Below are 19,890 nucleotides of genomic sequence, written 5' to 3'. Positions count from 1 at the left end.
GCAGTGTGCACAGTGGGAAGGCAGTGTGCACAATGAGAGGGCAGTGTACACAGTGGGAGGGCAGTGTGCACAGTGGGAGGGCAGTGTGCACACAGTGGGAGGGCAGTGGGAGGACAGTGTGCACACAGTGGGAAGGCAGTGGACATAGTGGGAAGACAGTGTGTGCAGTGGGAAGGCAGTGCACACAGTGGGAAGGCAGTGCACACAGTGGAACAATGCTAGGCTGTGTATGAATTCTAGATACTTCTACTTACTGTCAGTCCTCAGCGTTGGAAATGCCATATCAGGTAAGTTGTAGAAATTTTTCTTATTTTACCTTGTCTAAAGCCACTTAGGCAAAAGTGATGTGGCATGTGTCTTTTTTTTTTTCCTTTCTAGCTGGCACATTTCCCAAGATGCTTTGAGGGCAGGTCAGGCATTTTGTTTGTATGGGTTCCTCTTCAACTCTAAAATTAGGCAGTAGTGTCCCAGGTGCTAAATAGTATTTAAGGGGATTTCTGTGTCATTTGTTGACCAAAAGAAAAATAAGCAATACAAATTGCTTCTTAAAATACTTTATAGATGTTAACTCTCAGTCAGTGGCAGTATTGGCAGGAGAATATGGAAAGGGCAAGTTCAGAAAACGCTCAAGCCACAGTTAAAATAATATTACAGTGAACCGGTCATTATTTGAAGGTAATTTAAGTATAATTATAGTACTGGTTGGACCTAAAAGGGTTTCCCTTCTCGGTGAGGCTGGACAGTAAACGAGGACAGAGTAAGTCCATGTATCCTGGGAACTTCTCATCTTGTTTTTGTTGAAGCATAGACAAGTGAACTCTATGCTGTCTAATCCTACATCCAGAGGCTGTGAAAAACACACCCTCTCAGACCTCTGCTGCTCTTGGGTGGTCACTGGTGCAACTAGTAGTCTGTACATGATCGTTGTACTTATGAGAAAACAGAGAGTCAACAATATGTTGGGGACAAGGGCCAGACGTGGCTGATTCTAAAGTATCTATGTCTTCCTTAGCTCCCTACACTTAACGTGTGGGATTTAGCCCTTGGCTAGTATGTCAGGGATATTTTTGGAGCTAGGCTCTTCCTTCCTGACTCTGAAAACATGTTACATCAGCAGACGCCAATTCTGCTTTATTCCAAATGACACCACTGTGTTGTTGCTTTCCTGTGGCTTTGCTGAGACTCCCAAGAGACTCTGAAAACCTCTCTTTATAATACTCTCATTCTTCAACGGATGAAATGAATGCCCAGAAAGATAAAGCAACTTTCCCCAGCTCCTCATGATAATTAGGAATAGCTATAAATCTGCTTTCTCTGAACTTTTCAACTCCTCACATAGTGGGAAAAATGGTCCCAGAATATAAATGTGTGTGGTTCAGTTTGGCTTCTCAAATGTCCACAATTTAGCACAAGAGTTATAATTTTTCTCTTTAAAAAACTGACTGAAACATGGTTTTCCACTGAACATGATTGAAACTTTGTGCCTATTTGGGGCAGTATTTTACAGTGTCCTGATCCTAGTTAGCTCATGTTGGCTTTGATGTAAAAGGCAAGGCATGTGATTCCCAAGAGCTTGGGTACTTTTCTGATGCTTTTGAAACAGTGTAGACAGTGAGCAACCATCTTGCTACCTCTTCGTGAGACTGACTTTCATAAAGCTCCGGTCAGTTTCCTTCTCTAGCTTGTACGTAGGGCTGTAGGCTTATACTGTGTACCAGAGCCCACCTCACCATTTCGTTATCATAAAAGAGTAGATTTATTAAATACCAGCTATAGGGGAATGAAAATATCTTTGTTGTCTTTGTTCATCTATCAAACAGTAAAAATGTACTGAGTACCTCCTGTGAGCTAGCCTCTGTGCTCATCTTGGTCCTTGGGGGATTCATGGTCTACAGGAAGAGAGAGATTAGTGAGAGGCATGGCAGTTGAGGAGACACATTGAATTAGTTGCTTGCTTTTTTCTTGTGGCCAAACATCTGACAAAATGCAGTTTAAGGAAGGTTTTATTTTGGCTGATAGTTCTCGGGAATACAGGGGAAGGTATGGCAGAAAGGTAGGGGATAGGAAGCAAAGAGCTATGAATGTTTATGTTCAGTTTGCTTCTTTTTTCTTTTTATTCAGCTGGGGACTCCAACTCATAGAATAGTATTGCCTACATTTAAAATAGGCTCTCTCACCTCAATTTGCCCCATTTAACTAACCCTTCAGAGACATGCACAGAAATATGCTTCTTTGGTGATTCTGAATTCCATAAAATTGACAGTCAAGATTAACCCTCTTACAAATCATGACTCTTATCACAAGAAGAATGTGGGTGATGGGCCACAGTTCAGCCTGCCTCCCGGGAGGCCTGGCGCCATCAGGACAACCAGATGCTATACCCATGCCTCAATCCCCAGCAGCTGTGAGGTTGGCCCTGACCTTCCCGTGCTTCATTTTTGAGTCCACACCTCTACCTGCTATTCCAGATCTGCACTCCACTTCCCAGGCCACAGCTCTGCTTGTTTTCCAGGAGGCCTGCCACCACCCAGGACAACTAGGGAGTACCAGCTCTAACTACAGTCCCAGAGGCCTAATAATACCAGGGACTACCAGGCCAGTTAACGCTACAAACAACCAGATGGCTAAAGGCCAGCACAAGTACATAATCAACAAAAGCCAGTGCAATATGGCACCATCAGAACACAGCTCTCCCACTACAGCAAGTCCTGGATATCCTAAGACACCTGAAGAGCAAGACAATGACCTTAAGTCTCATCTTATAAAGATGATAGAGGCCTTCAAAGAAGAAATAAATCCCTTAAAAAACTATAGGAAAATACAATCCAATAGGGAGAAGCCTTTGAAAAGAAAACAAATAAATATAAATAAACACAGGAAAATACAGTTAAATAGGTAAATAAAATGAATAAAACTGTTCAAGACATGAAAATAGAAATAGAGGCAACAAAGAAAACACAAATGGAGGACATCCTGGATATGGAAAACCTAGGAAAGGGAACAGGAACTACAGTTGCAAAAATCACTAACAGAATAAAATAGATGAAAGAGAGACTCTCAGGCCTAGAAGATACAAAGAAATTAATACATTGGTCAAAGTAAATGCCAAATATAAAACTTTTCTAACACAAAACATTTAGGAAATTTGGGACACCATGAAAAGACCAAACCTAAGAATATTAGGAATAGAAGAAGCAGAAAATTCCTGAGTCAAAGGCCCAGAAAATATCTTTAACAAAATCATAGAAGAAAACTTTCCTAACGTAAAGAAAGAAATGGCTATAAATGTACAAGAAGCTTACAGAACACCAAATAATTGGACCAAGAAAATCCTCCTGTCACATAATAATCAAAATGCTAAATGTACAGAGTAAAGAAAGAATGTTAAAAGCTGCAAGGGAAAAGGCCAATTAACATATAAAGGCAGACCTATCAGAATTACACCTGACTTCTCCACAGAGACTCTAAAATCCAGAAGGCCATGGACAGATGTCTTGCAGACCCTAAGAGGCCTCAGATGTCATCCCAGACTATTATATGCAGAAAAAATTTCAATCACCATAGATGGAGAATCCAAGATATTCCATGACAAACCCAAATTTAAACAATATCTTTCTACTAATCCAGCACTCCAGGATTATAGAAGGAAAATTCCAACAAAAGGAGGGTAAATACACCCAAGAAAACACAAAAATTAATCATCCCACAGCAAAACCAAAAGAAAAGATACATACACACACACACACACACACACACACACACTTGCACTCACACACAAACACATAACACCACCAACATTAAAATAACAGGAACATTGGTTGTTAATATTTCTCAATATCAATAGATTGAATGTACCAATAAAAAGACACAGGCTAACAGAGTGGATGTTTAAATAGGACTCATCATTCTGCTGCATACAAGAAACACACTTTAACAACAAAGATAGACAATGCCTCAAAGTAAAGGGCTGGAAAAAGGTTTTCCAAGAAAATGGACCAAAGAAACAACCTAGAGTAGCTATTCTAATATCTAATAAAATATTTTCAACCAAAGGTAATCAAAAGAGATGGGGAAGGACACTTCATACTTATCAAAGGAAAAAATCCACCAAGATGAACTCTCAATTCTGAACATCTTTGTCCCAAATGCAAGGACGCCCAGATTCATTAAAAGAAACATTACTAAACATGTTGAACTACACACACTAATAATGTGGGATTTCAGCACCCGACTATCACCAGTGGACAGGTCATTGAAACAGAAACTAAATGAAGAAATAATGAAACTAACAGAGGTTATGAATCAAATAGACCTAACAGCTATCTACAGAACCTTTCACCCAAACACAAAAGAATACACCTTCTCGGGGGCTGGAGAGATGGCTCAGCGGTTAAGAGCACTGACTGCTCTTCCAGAGGTCCTGAGTTCAAATCCCAGCAACCACATGGTGGCTTATAACCATCTGTAATGAGATTGGATGCCCTATTCTGGTGTGTCTGAAGACAGCTACAGTGTACTCATAAAATAAATAAATAAATAAATAAATAAATAAATAAATAAATCTTTAAAAAAAAAAAAAAGAATACACCTTCTCAGCACTTCATGGAACTTTCTCGAAAGTAGGCCATATACTCAGTCACAAAGCAAGTCCCACCAGATACAAGAAGATTGAAACAACCCCTTGTATCTTATTACATCACTACTGATTAAAGTTGGACTTCAACAACAACAGCAACAACAGAAAGCCTGTAATCTATAAACTCTATACTCAATGACTGTTGCAGGACAATTTCCTGCTACATTGTATTTGCAGTAAAGCTCAGTGATTGGGCAGTAGAAGACATGGGTCGAACTAAGAGTGAGAAAGAGGAAAGGAAGAGGAGAAGGAAGTGAGCTAGCAACCATGGAGGCAGATGGATGGGTTGAAAGCAGTCCTAGTTAACAACTTATATCTAAAGGTTAGATGTTGGGTAACAATTCTAATTGTGTGAGCATCTTGTTAATTGAGCATTTCCAAGTATATAAATCTAATGGATAATTTTTAAGTTTTAAGAGTCTTCATGCTACTGTGTACTGTGAGCATAGAAGATATTATCTGGGGCTCAGCCGAGCTTTGTGGGGATAGCGTGGTGGATTGGCAGAGCCAGCTGCCACACTGGCATCTTGTGGGTGCCAGGGCTGGTGCTTCATGCTAGCCGGAACCACGGTCTGAGAGAGAACAGTGGGAACATGGTGGCTGCCCGGGAACAAGCCAGACAGAGCACTGTTTATCAAATGTCTCCTGTTTCAAATGACCACTGAATTAGGGAAGAAGTAAAGAAATTAAATACTTTCTAGAATTCAATGAAAATGAAGGCACAACATACCCAAGCTTATGGGACACAATGAGATCAGTGCTAAGAAGAAAGTCCATAGTACTAAATGCCTTCATAAAGAAATTGAAGAGATATCATATTTGCAACTCAACAGCACACCTGAAAGCTCTAAAACATAAAGAAGCAAACATACCTAAGAGGAGTAGGCAGCCGGAAATAATTAAACTCAGGGCGAAAACCAATAAATTAGAAACAAAGAGAACAATACAAAGAATTAATAAAACCAAGAGCAGGTTCTTTGAGAAAATCAACAAGATTTATAAACCTTTAGCCAAAATAACTAAAAGGCAAAGAGACAGTGTGCACATTCACAAAATCAGAAAAGGGAGACATAACAGACGCTGAGGAAGTTGAAAAAATAATTATGTCTTACTTCAAAAACCTGTACTCCACAAAATTGGAAAACCTAAATGAAACATATAATTTTCAAGACAGATACCACTTACACAAGTTAAATCAAGATCAGGTAAACTACCCAAACAGTCCTATAACCTCTAAGGAAATAGAAACAGTCATTAAAAGGCTCCCAAACAAAAAGGCCCATGGCCAGATAGTTTTAGTGCAGAATTCTACCAGACCTTCAAACAAGAGCTAATACTAATACTCCTCAAACTATTCCATAAAATAGAAATAGAAGAAACACTGCCAAACTCATTCTATGAGACCACAGTTACCCTGATACCTATACCACACAAAGAAAAAAAGAAAGAGAATTTCAGACTAATTTCTCTTATGAACACTGATGCAAAAATACTCAAATACTCTCAAACTTTATCCAAGAATACATCAAAAATACCATTCACCATCATCAAGTAGGCTTCATCCATTGAGTCGGGAATGGTTCAACATTAGAAAATCCATCAACGTAATCCACCATATTAACAAATTGAAAGAAAAAAATCACACGATCATCTCACTAGATGCTGAAAAAGCATTTGACAGAATCTAACACCCTTTCATGTTAAAGTTTTGGAGAGATAAGGGATACAAGGCATATATCTAGACATAATAAAAGCAATATACAGCAAGACAATAGCCAACATCAAATTAAATGGAGAGAAACTTGAAGCAATCCCACTGAAATCAGGGATAAGCAAAGATGTGCCAGAGACCTGGGTTGGAAAAGGCTCCCAGGAGACTATGAGGGTGACTTTAGCTAAGAGTCATAGCAGTAGGAATATGGAACCTAAAGTGGCTATCTCCTATAGTCAGGCAGGAACCCCAGTGGAAGGACAAAATACCAATGCTCCCATAAAACTTTCAACCGCTCAATTTTTCTGTCTATAAGAAATGTAGGCACAAAGATGGAGCAGAGCCTGAAGGTATGGCCAACCAATCCCTTCAACTGTCTTGAGACCTATCCCCCAGGCAAGCACCAATCCCTGACAATATTAATGATACTCTATTATGTTTGCAGACAAGAGTCTAGGATAACTGTCCTCTGAGAGGCTTCATGAGACAGCAGACTGAAACAGATGCAGATACTCACAGCAAAATATCCAACGGAGCTCGGAGACTCTTATGGAAGAGTTGGGAGAAGGATGAAGGGCCCTGGAGGAGATAGGCACTCCACAGGAGGACCAAAAGAATCAACTAACCCAGACCTTTGGGGGCTCTCAGAGATTGAACCACCAACCAACAATCATATAAGAGCTGGACCTAGCATCTCTCCACCACCCCCTAGCACATGTGCAGCTTGGTCTTCATGTAGGTTCCCCAAAAACTGGAGTGGGGGCTGTCCCTAAAGCTGTTGCCTGCTGGTGGAATCCCTTCCACTAACTCTTGTTAGTGGACTGCCTTGTCTGGCCTCAGTGTAAGAGTATGTGCCAAGCCCTGCTGAGACTTGATGTGTTGGGGTGTCTGTGGGGGGAATCCTTGGGAGTGGGGGTGAGGCCACCCCCTCTCAGAGGAGAAGGGAACGGGGTGGGGGAGGAACTGTGCAGGGGGTCCACCAGGAAGATGTAAAGTGAATGTAATCCCTTAGATTAGGGATTACAGTAGGGATGGGATGTAAAGTGAATAAATAAATAAATTAATAGAAAAGAAAAAATCAGGATAAGATCTTTTCAAGCTTCTTTAGGAGAAATGATTACAGGGTATAAAATGTCAGCTATTTTTACTGTATAGGCTGATGGTATTTTTAAGACCTGTGGCATCATCAAGATAACTCAATTTTAGATCACTAACATCATATGAAAAATGTTTTGTTTTTTTCTTTACAATCTCTATTCTGTCGCCTGACACAGGCCACCATGAATCTCTGCACATAGTTTTCTCTCTCCTTAATGTTTAGCACAAGTAGATTCATACCATATGAAGCTTACTACATTAGATTTATTCCATTTAGCATACTGCTTTAGAGCTTCATTTATATTGTAGTACCCATTAGTACTTCATTACTGTTGTAAATTCTAGAGAGTACAACATCCCAGTATATGGTAACCATATTTTGTATATCCGTTTAGACATTCAGACATTGGGAATATGTGTGATTGGCATGCATAATGTGAAATCCCCAAATAATCAATAAAAATATTTTGTTGTAAAAAAAAAACCAAAAAGAAGTATGTGAGTTCTAGGAAACTTCTGACTATCTAGGAAAGCATGGGATACAGTGGAGAAACACATGCTCTAAGTATTAAAGAACGAACAGAAATCCCATAGGTAGTTGAGGAAGACTATTCTCAGGATTAGTGATTCCAAGGAAGAGAGACAAGTAGATCCCCATTGGGTGATAAGTTGTTCATTAAAGACAGATTTATTGTATCTATTACTATGTGTATGATGTGTGTGTGTGTGTGTGTATGTGTGTGTATTTGTGTGTGTGATGCATGTGTGGGGGTCAGAGGACGACTTTGTAGAATTTGTTCTCTCTTTTTGCTTTCATGTGGGTTCTGGGAATTGAACTTAGGTGTCATATTTGCAAGGCAAACACACCTTCACCTGCTTAGGCATTTTGCCAGCCCCGAGTCCCAAATTCTTGATATACATGTAAAGAACTGTATTTCAAAGTTTGTTCTCTGAAGTTGGATTCAAAGCCTTAGTCATCTATTTAAGAGTTTATTGGTTTGTTTGTTTGTTTTTGTTTGTTTTTTTTTCAGTCAGGGTCTCTCTCTATAGCCTTGGTTTTCCTAGAACTCAATAAGTAGACAAGGCTAACCTTGACTTCATAGAGATCTACCTGACCCTACCTCTTGAGTGCCTGGATTAAAGGTGTGTGCCACCATGCCTGGATTATTTAATAACTATTTTCAATGCTGAATTCTAACTATGGCTTAGCTTTCACCAGATATCACTTATTTGTTGTCCAGAATGTGTTCTTAATTGTGCTGAGTGTTTTAAATATTTAATGTTCACAAGCATTCTGGGCTAGAGCTACTAGGAGAAGGAGCCCTGGGGACTGAACTGCTTTGCCAAGACAACAGAACTAGCAGGAGACCAAGCAAGCTGTTAGCTCTTCAAACACACACTTGCTAAATCATTTTTTTAAACTAAAATAATGGTCTCTGGTATAATTTACAAAACAAATATTCAAGGTTCATTAAAGTAACTTTAAAGTACCACATAAGAGAATTTGAAATCAGCTCATTCGCTCACCTAGCCCAGGGCCTTGAAGTATACAGATCAAAAAAAGTCCTCTAGAGAGATTGGGTGACAAGACTCTGCCACAGCTAGTTAGGACTACAGCTGATGCTTAACCTTCAGTTTCTTTAGACACTGCCCTGCCTCTTCCACAGTGCATGCCAATTACGCATCAGAGATACTAAAACTAATAAGAAATAGCGATCATTTAAAAGCCCCATAAATTACTCGAGTTCACTGAGCGCAGGAGGAACAGAGCTAGCTGGCTGGGGTTCCACGATGTTTACTTTGACTTATAGAAAACTAGATATGGGGGTGGCCATCTTACCTTAGTCCTGCCGTTCTTCTCTCAGAGACCTTGTAAAGAACTGTCTTAAGCATATTTACTGCCTCGGCGTTCTCTCTCTGTAGGCATAGCTTTCCACAATCGACCCCTACAAAGTACCTCAACGAGCTTGTCCTTGTGGTATCTGAGTGCAGTCAGGAAAGGTAGAGTTTGTTCCGTTTATTTACAGGTGAGGAAGTGGGCTCAGCGAAATGAGAGGTTCAGTTTGTGAGCTCTGTGCAGAGATGGGATGAGAGGCCGCTGAAGTGTTGTTAGTCATCAGAGTCTCCCAGATGCGTGTAATACAGACTGTTATACAGAGACACCATGCGTTCTCAAGGCACTACTGGGCAGGACAGCTTCAGGTTTGCCGGAGAAGCAATCGTCAGCTCTCTGTTAGAAAGGGCACAAGCTGGATTATAAACGTGGGGAATATATGGGTGTGTCATTAAGAGGACTAGGGAAGCACGGATAATGATGTAGCATGTGAACTTCTATTTCGTACCCGACCCTGACAGATGGCTCCTTCCTTGCTAGATTCGAAGGTTAATCTCATCCTGAAAAGTCATAAAGGACCCAGGTAACCTGAGTTCCTTCTCTTCGATCTGAAAGTTTCCCATGATGCTCCTGAATTCCTTCAATCCTTCCCAAGCCAGGGCTCCTTTGCTTTAGCTTTTTGAGTGATCGGTCTGCCCCATAGCTAGAGGCGTCTGCTTTGCATTCTTTTTTTTGTGACCTTGCACTTCCATACATATATTGGCACATCTGGATTCTGTTTCCTGCCATCACCTTTGTCGTACTTTATCTGCGGTCCCCTCAGCTGACCGGCGCTGCAGCCCTGCTTCCAACCCTGTGCCCTCAAAATACCCCAAGCACCTGGTTTCATTTGTCTGAGACCTTGACAAGCAGAAGAGAGCTTAGCTTGGACAGAGTGTGGGACACAGTCTACTGTAAATTTTCGCACTATCTTCTGATTCTTCCACGATGTTAACACAGTGTGAAAGGTATAAAGGACCTCGTTAAGCGGGAATGAATGAAGAGTGGGGCATAATGACAGGACAAAGGGTAAACAGTAGAACCATTTCAGCAATAGGCCAAGGGTGACTCTCAAAAGCAGAGCCACACTCCTCTGCCTCCTCCTCCTCCTCCTCCTCCTCCTCCTCCTCTTCCTCCTCTTCTTCTCCTACCTTCTCTTCCCCCCTCCTCCTTCCATTTCTTGTCTTTCTTTCCTTTTGAAAACAGTGCTAAAGACTGAAACCAGATCTTTGAAAATGCTAAGCAAATGCTGTGCTACTGAATTATAATCCTAGCCTAAAAATTCTTTGGAGATAGGTTGTCACAGAATTGCTAAGACTGACCTTGATATTGCAACCCTCCTACCCGAGTCTTGGAGATGAATGATGTTATCCACCCTATGCCTGGCTGACAGTTTTGGTCTGGGAGGGAGGGGCACTGATGCAGGAGAGAAATGAATGACACTATGATCAGCCTTATTTCATTAGGGCTTTTATGTCTGTTCATTCTCATGTCTGATGTGGACTAAGAAATGAGGGCACAAACATATTAAGTGACAGGAGAAGGAGAGGAGGGATGGAGGGGAAGGAACTCAGTGAGGGAGGGACCAGGAGGGGGTGCAGTGTTTGGGATGTAAACAAATTAATCAAATTTTAAAAATGATGTGGCTAGCCATTAACAGACCCAAGATCTGGATTGAGACCATCTGATTCTAGTAGCTGTTGTTTCTCTCCACCAGAATAGAAAGTCTCATAGTTTGTGGCTTCAGAGAGAGAACTGTGAATGGTGTTGCCTCAATTATGGGGAAACTTTATCCCCAAATGAACCCTGGACTCACCCAGCTCAGCATATTTCTAAGCAAAAGACAAAAACAGTGTTACACTGCTTCTAAACAGTTCAAGGACATGCCAGAGCAGAGCTTAAGCATGTATATATGGCCACAAAAATATCTATTCTTTAGTAATGAAAAGATCACAATGTCTGATGTTCAACCAAGAAGCAGAAATGTATTACCTAGGGTATGTTTGGATGAATAGCAGTATGGGACATGTGTGAGCACAGAACAATGAGCCTAAAGCTACAAATATCTAAAATAAAGCTCAGAGAGAAAAAAATTGGAAGACAAATGAACCATGAAAATACATACATATGTAAAATATATATAATATACATGTATTTTATACATATATATGTACACAATATAATTAATGTACCCCAAAGAAAAAGAGTGTCCAGGTGTGGCAGGTATTTCAATATGTTCAGACTATGAAAAACAAGGGAAAATACTTGAAGAAATAACTGGTGAAAATTTTTCAAGTTTAAAGAAGCTTGATAAGTTCTGAATTCCAAGAATAATGTATATGAAGAAAAGTAAGTTGGGACATAATACAATACAAATCACTTAAATTCTCTAGCAAAGAGAGCATCTTACCAACCAAAGAAAAGGAGTGTATAGAGAAGATAGGAGAAAGAGTAGTAATGAGCTGACGGGAAGTAGTGCAGACACAAAGGCTACAGTCTCTAAAGTCACAACAGACATATTAACTTAAGAAATATGCTAGAGAAAGCATCTTCCAAACGCAAAGTTTCTATGCTTTAAATTAAAAATATATAAACAAATATGTGTGTCTATGTGCCCGTGACTGCATTTGCCAACAGAAGCCAGAAGGGGACGACAGAAGCTCCAGAACTGTAACAGGCAGCTGTGAATCATGTGTGTTGGAAACCCACCTCTGGTCCTTTGCAAGACCAGTACATGCCCTTAACCACTTAGTCATCTCTCCAGCCCCAAATTTCTCCATTTGATGAAAATATCTTCCTAAAGCATAATAGACACACGAGGCTGAAAGACTTGTACCATAATACATGGCAAAAGAAGCCCTTCAAGTGGTAAATGATCTGCATATGAAGATGGGTCTGTCAGCAGGTCCCGCATATTTGGATTCAATCCATTGCGGATGAAAAGCATTCTGAAACAAATTTCATCTGCCCTGAGCACATGCACACTTTTTTTTTAATACAACACTATATAACAATACATCACAGCAGTTATTTGCATGACATTTGATATGGTGTTATGTGTCATAAGCAATCTGAAGATGGTTTAAAAGCGTATGGGAGGGTGAGTGAGAAGTCCTGTTATTTTTGCTCTTCATTTTATCTAGGTATTTTCTTAGTTATAGTGTATCACGAAGCCAGGGCAGTGTTCTCTGTACGCCCCTCACCTACTTGATCCTATCTGAGTGTTCAGCTTTCCAGGACAAAGCATGAAAAGGCCTTAAGGATAGTATCAGTCTTCCTTGGGCACTAGCTCGGCCTTAAACATGCTTCAGCATTAACTTACTGCTTTTAGATCCAAGGTAAAATTCCTTAACCTAGTTTACACGGCCTTTCATGATCTACCATCAATAACACATGAGAAAAACATAGTAAGCACTTGTTACCTTGTGTTTGTGTAATCAATACAAACACAAAACCATCCAAGCAGGAGAAATCAGAGGCTGCTCGTTCATCGTTCATCTCACCAAGGGTATTTTCTCTTACTTGTTATACTTCAGCCTTGCTCACTGCCAAGGACCAGCCTCTGCATGGAGTGGGGTTCTGAGAGAAGGGGTGTCTGAGAGCAGAGAAAAGAAGATCTCAAAGTGAAATCGTGGATCCAAGCTGATGGCCTGTGTTCAACTTAATACAGCTTTTCGAGCTCACTTTTCTCTGTGTTCTGCTTTCTCTCTGGAGATTTCTGTCTGTATTCTGCTTGCTTGCTATTCTAAGAGATCTTTCTGTCCATGTACTGCTCGCTGGTGTGTGTGTGTGTGTGTGTGTGTGTGTGTGTGTGTGTGTGTGTTCTCCAAGCGGTTCTTTCTATCCTAAAAAAAATTCTCTGGATAGCTCATCTCCTGCAGAACACAGGTCCAGTCTTTTAGTTTACATATCAATCCAGTCATTTAGTCCAGGTTTTCCTTTTGATTATCTTATGAATCAGCATCCCAAGACCCCAGCACTTTGAATTCTTAGGAGACAGCAAGCATACAATTTTTCTTAACTTTGAAAAGAATTCAGAGATCTGTCTGCCTTTGTTAAGCACAGACAATAAGCTAGTTGGGTGAGACCCTGCCCTGAAGTGATCATTTCCAACACGCCTAGGCCTGGACTGGCTGTGTCCCAGACTGACCTTGAACTTGGGAATCTGCCTGCATTTGTATCTGCCTGTCTTTGTATCTTTCTGACAAGCTGGTTCATAGTGTAGCTACCTCTGTTTCTTTAGATTCATGAAACCCCTCATATAATTTATATTGCATCCTTATTTTTTACATAGTTGAGAAATTATATATTTTCTTTTTTTTTTTAATTGGATGATTTATTTACATTTCCTTTTTTTGTTATAAATGAGTATTTTTTTTTTAATTTTTTTTTGAACATGAAATGCTTTTTTATAGCATGTTTTACAAGGGGAGGGGGTAAGAGGGTCCAGGTGGTGGAGAAGTACAAAATCTTCTTGGCCTGTGCCTTGAAACATGTCATGGTCTATATGGTACACTGCCTTGAATTATGATCTACCTGCAGTTCTTCAGAAGATATGGTACACTGCTTGAGTTATGGTCTCCCTGCTATTCTTAAGAAGACATGGTACTCTGCTTTGAGTCTATCTGCAGTTGCTAAGCAGGATCTTGCAGCTGCCAAGCTTCAGAGGACATTGTGCAGGTGGAGAAAGGTAGGGGGTAAGGGTAAGGGCGAGGGTCCTGGCTTCTGGCATCTCCCCCTTCTCTGTTTAGTTAGAGAAGGCTTCTTATGTTCAATCCCAACTATGTGAGTTTTGAATTTGGATGTCTAATTATGGGGGGTCTTAGACAAGTTCACAACCCCAAAACACTGATGTGAGACAAGTCACATCGATGGTCGAAGGCTTTAGGCTGTCGACGATGGGCAACGTCAAGGGACTCTGATGTGGGTGAAAGGAGGGTGAGAGCCCTGTCTTAGGCCATGTAGGCTGCACCCACTCCCAGCACCACGCACTCCTTTTCGGCTGCATTGGGTGGGCCCCTGGGAAGTGGACCTACAATAATCCCGTCATTGGGCTAACTCACAGCCATCCTAGTCTCTTGTAAATGTTCAAGTTACCAACCATTTGTCAGTTTGGGGTGTAATATTGTCATAAAGGAAGGCTCCCCAATGTTAGCGGCCATATCAAGGGTGGCCTTGGTTTAGGAAAAAGCCAATTTTTGTTGTGGTGATCAAGAGGCCAAGCTCTCTAGCGAGAGAAATGAGGGCAAAGCCAGGCATACCAGGAACCCTTCTGGAGGGCGTGGAAGTCTAGGGGTCGACCGTAGGGGGAGGCAGATTATATATTTTCAAACTCAAGTATTTAGAGCTTTTTCCCATAGCCTTAAGGGCTGTCCTTAAGGTCTCAGAGTTTACCATTTTCCTGAGACATAGCAACACCCTTGCTTCCTGGACTTGTGCTGTCTGATATCACGGAGACATTAACGTTAACAGGGAGGAAGGAAAGAGTCCTCCACTGCTAGTCGGTCCAGAAAATATGTATGTTATTATACAAACAAGCCTTACACCCACAGTAGTCAGCGAGGTTCACGGTAGCTCACACTGGGGCCCTATGCTAGGGGCAGGAACCATGTCACTCTGACCCACCAGGGCCACACCAGGCTCAGCACTCAACCTTTCCAGTCCTTAAAATCGTATGCTTTCTTGGGTTTGACGACACATGTGCCATGTTGCTTTTCCAGCCACTGTTCCTTTCTTTCCCCCTTCAATACACATAACTACCTGGACACATTGACACACACAGCTCTAAGCCTTCAAGATTCAGCTTAAAAACATTCTTGGTCTAGGAAGCTTTTCCCACCTCTTTAGAATTGGTATTCTATCTGCAGAGTTTCCACTATTTATGTCCTTACAGTTGATAACAATTATCACCTCATGATGTACTCAATAGTTTGTCCTCCCCATTACAGTGCAGCACAGTGGCTCAATGAATCATTTCAAAACAAATGAATATGTCACTGAGGACTTCTGAGATTGGAAATAAGATGTCCCATCTCTAGGAGGATATCTCAGTTGGACACAATAAAATGGAGCAGCTGAGCCTCCATAGGTTAGCGTCTCCAGGTAGGGGTAACGGTGTACCTGAGGTGATGTCTCTTCATGGACTCAGTCCTTCAGGAAACTCAAAACAGAGTTCCATATGTAGATACTGTATGTAGAAAAGGCCACCTGTCTTAAAGGGAGCAAATAATGTGCCACCTTGCTGGTCTGGAGTTCATCTGAAGAAGCTGGGGTTTATATTTCCCCATTCCTCTGAAGGTCTCAGAGTGGAATGGCATCTCTGAGTTGTCACAGACACTGAACCAACTCCAGTAGTTTCATAATTGCTTTCACCACAACATCAGGAAAGCATCCATGGCTGTGGAAGTCAATCCAGGTAGGAAAGAATTTCTATATGTGATGGTCAATTTTTGTGGTCAGCTTGATTGGATGAACAGATGTCTAGAAGATTAGCTAAGCACACTTAACTTGTGAGAACATTTCTATCCTTTGGATGGGGCTGGCACAATCTAACAGGCTGGGATCCTGGGTGGAATAGAAGGTGAAGAATCAGGAGGCTTAGTAGTATATATAGTCAGGCTGTCCATTGTCTCTCTGTTTACCGCCACACAACTCCCCACACTTGTCTCCTTGTTCCTCTTGAGGTGCATATGATGGTTTGAATGAGAATGGCCCCCATAGGTTCACATATTTGAATACTTGGTCCCCAGTTGGTGGAACCCCAGTTGGGAAGGATTAGGGGATTAGGAGGTATGACCTTGTTGGAGGAGATGTGGCACTGGGGGTGGGCTTTGAGGTTTCAGAAGACTCTTGCCATTTCCTCTGTTCTCTGTCTCCTGCTTTTAGATTAGAGACATGAATTCTCAGCTGTTTTTGCTGGCTTGCCTTTGCTCTGCCATCACAGACTCCAATCCTATGGAACCATAAGCCCAATTAAACACTCTTTTATGAGTTGCCTTGGTGATGACATTTTTTCCCAGCAGAAGAACAGTAACTAATACAGTGGATTTCTCTGTTTTGCCACACCCTTTGCACCATAATAGACTAATATCAAAACTGTGACATTAAGTTTTTTCCTCACTTAAAAGTATTTCTCTCCAGTATTTGTCATAGTGGAGGAAAAAAAAAAGTCTGACCCATACAACAATAAAATATCAGGCAACAGATATTTCTTGAAACTCAATTACTTATGCTTATTACCCTTTCTTTTGATTCAAAAGAACCATTTCAATGGAAAGGACATCCAGAAACAAAACTAAGGAGGAATTTTGGAAAGATACAGGTAAAAATAGGTAAGACTGTGGTTTGGTATGCTGTGGTTGCGAACTCTAGTGTTATGCTGTCTGGCATTTCCCTGGTTCCTCAGACGTTTCTTTGTTCTTCTCTTACCTCCTTGCTCTGTGGTTTATTAAGATCACAAGAATTCTAGTTGTGGTTGTCTTCTCCTTGATCCCGTTTTCTCACCTTGGCCTCTGTTCTAGGACTTTTAGCCATTTTAAGCCAAAGGAAAGGCTTTGAAAGTTGAGTGAATCAGAATGTTTTTGAAAAGGAATCAGGAAGACCAAACTTTGTGCAAAGTGAACATTATTTGTCAAGCATTGCTCTGTTACTGCTTATTTTATGATTACACCCTTTCTTTTATATGGCTTACTTAAAACTACGAAGATAATTTCCAATATCACTTCTTTAATGTATACTTGATTCTTATGGGATTCTTTATTAGAAGCTTGTAGGTTCTGCCAGTAATGGCCAACATATTTTCCTGAACTTTGGACTCCATGGTGACCTCATAAAGAAGGGTGGAAACTGACAGGAAGTAGAGTACCATGCCTACACCTTGAAAGTATGATTATGTACAGCTGGAGAAGCAATATGATTTAAGTCAATTCTTGTATGGCCTCAAGTGTGAGAGATGGCACCTGTACCTCTAAGTAGACAAAATTTGCACTCTTCTCTCTGATTGTTGATTTTGTTTTTATATAGTATTATGTATTATGTAGTATTATGTTGTTATATATGGTATTAAAGACAATATGATGTAACAGCAGTTGTGTTGGGCCTGGAGCCCTAACTGTATTGTTGAGCAAGTCATTTAAAGATGAAGAGGAAAATAGAAGAATACCATTATCTTCCACTTGTCTCATGCCCCATAGAGAGTTACCCATTATCTGATCTAATTCTCTTCAATCAGTTGAGCATCGACATTTGCGTTTTACTTTAATTATAAAAACTAACTCAGAGTGACAGCAAATTCGTGTTTGTTTTTTTGCACGCAGAACAGAATTGTTGCAATTTGAAGGTTTTCTGTCTACCCTAAACCTACCCTAATTAGTTTCATGAGTAGCCTCCCAAAAAGCTCTGTGTTTAAGGGTTTTTTTGACAACAGTTTTTGGAGGGAAAAAATAATGAAGTGTAACTACTTCTGGGAAGGAAGTAGACAAATTTGTGTAAGTAATATATTGAAGGACTCAGAATTCTACTTCAAGAATTGTGGTTTTTGAAAGCTATAGAGCTGCACCTCATTGACAGGGAAGAACATTGGCTATCCTGAGTTAAAATTTCCTTCTGGAGGGAAAGGAGCTGTTGATCTGAGAATAATCTCTGGATGTGTACCAGTATATCCTATTTTCTCATTCACAGCTCTGACCTTCGCCTCAGAACACTGACCTGTACAAAGGAGTAGAACACCTCCATAGCATCTGTGCTTGCTGCCTTCCTCATTTTGGCGAATGAAAAGCTTCAGCAGGGTCTTGAATGAGTGAATATTTGAGAAATCTGGATCTCTGTTTATCTGGCTGATTCTCTGCAGCCATATCTAGAGCTGCCTCCATCTCTAGGCTGAACAACACAGCTTCTTCTGAGGCTACTATACTACCTTTTCTGTATGACTATCTAGGAGGGTCCCTCAGCTGCTGCTTCCTGTGTTTTTTATAGGCACAAGGGTAGAGGATTCTCTTTCCTAGGCTAATACTACCTCACTTTCATTAGTTTCCTTTGCCTACTCCTTCTAAAAACAACCTCCTTTATTTGGTCTCCAAATTATTGTAATTGGAAAGCACTAATTTCCTACTGTGACCGTCACTGATGTGTCAGACTGACAGAGAACTCCCAACTCTGTCCTAGACTAGCTCTTTCGGTGGTAGGCTTGCATTCAAGGGAAGTGGCTGGAAGACTTGTGGTATTGGATGCCCAAACAAATTTTTAAATGGTTTTTATTACGTTCCATTATGTTATTTTCATGCATTTAGATCATATTTCACCCTCCTGGCTCTCTGGTTCTCTACTCACTTGTGATAGTCATTTTTCTCTTCCCAATTAGCCCTGCTGTTCGTTTCATGTTTGTGTGTGCGTGTGCGTGTGCGTGTCTGTGTGTGTATGTGTGGTATGGTGTGTGTGTGGTATGTATAGTATGTGTGTGGTATATGTGTGTATGTGTGGTGTGTGTGTGGTGTATAATATATATGTGTGGTATGTATGTGTGGTGTGTGTGTGTGTGTGTGTGTGTGTGTGTGTGACTCAGGGAGTTTCGTTGGGGTTGTTTACAGGTTCACAGTGGGGATTTGCTTACAGGAGTGTGGGTATCTTAGCCATGGCTTTACCAATGATGAAAATCTCAATACAATTTTATTGCAACAAAGCAACCTTGTCCAAGTGTGATGCAGAGAGGAGTGTTATTCTTTTTGGCCTTTGAGAAATATCTGGGCAGGAATCTCTACCAGTTACACCAGAAGCATGAGAAGCAAGACTGCATACAGCCAAGCCACGTTGCTTCAGCTATATCAGGAAATGATGGCCCATGCTGTATTGTGCAAACCCTCCTAAGCCTAGCAAGCTTTAACAGTAGCTACTTTATTTCTTCTCATTGGTTGTACTGATCTGTTCTCAGTGGGAATAAGGTTCTTGTTTGTGGTTCACCAGACAGAGGCAGGTAGTCAGATGGTGGCTGGAGCTGGGGTCCTTTAAAGATTGGAGTGAATTAAATGTGAACTCAGTTTCATTCTCACTCCAGTGAGTTGCTGGTGGCTATCAAACAGGAGCAGAGCCAGGGCAGTGGTCCAGTGGTTTGATGTTCTTCTAAGGAGCATATCTGCATGGGTTGCTTGTACTTTCCCCCAGCACAATGTTCTGCACAGCACAGAATAGTTGGAAGCTGATGTGAATGCTGATTCCCAGTGAGCTAAACAGGACTGTTTGTTCCTTAAAACAGTCTTACATGATGTGCAGTGTAATTTTTGCCACAGTGATGAATCCAAAGTTTGTCTGACTTTGTTTAGAATTAAGGACAGACAGTATAGATCTAAGGACTATTGGGAGACCGTTTTCAGGGATAACTACTATGAGTCACAAGTGGTTGGCATCAGTGGCAGCAGCAACAAGGATTAGAGACATCTCTTTGTATTGCTGAGGTTTCTGCTGTATATGTGGCTGTTTCCCTGACAACTATCACATTGATTTTCATTTTATCCACAGTTCTGGAAAGTGGAGTCCAGAAAAGGGACTGAAATAGAAATATTAAAATATGCCAAAAAATAT

Source organism: Grammomys surdaster, unplaced genomic scaffold (genome assembly GCF_004785775.1).
Source record: "Grammomys surdaster isolate TR1022 unplaced genomic scaffold, NIH_TR_1.0 363, whole genome shotgun sequence".
NCBI lineage: Eukaryota > Metazoa > Chordata > Mammalia > Rodentia > Muridae > Grammomys > Grammomys surdaster.
Note: the sequence above shows the minus strand (reverse complement) of the source record.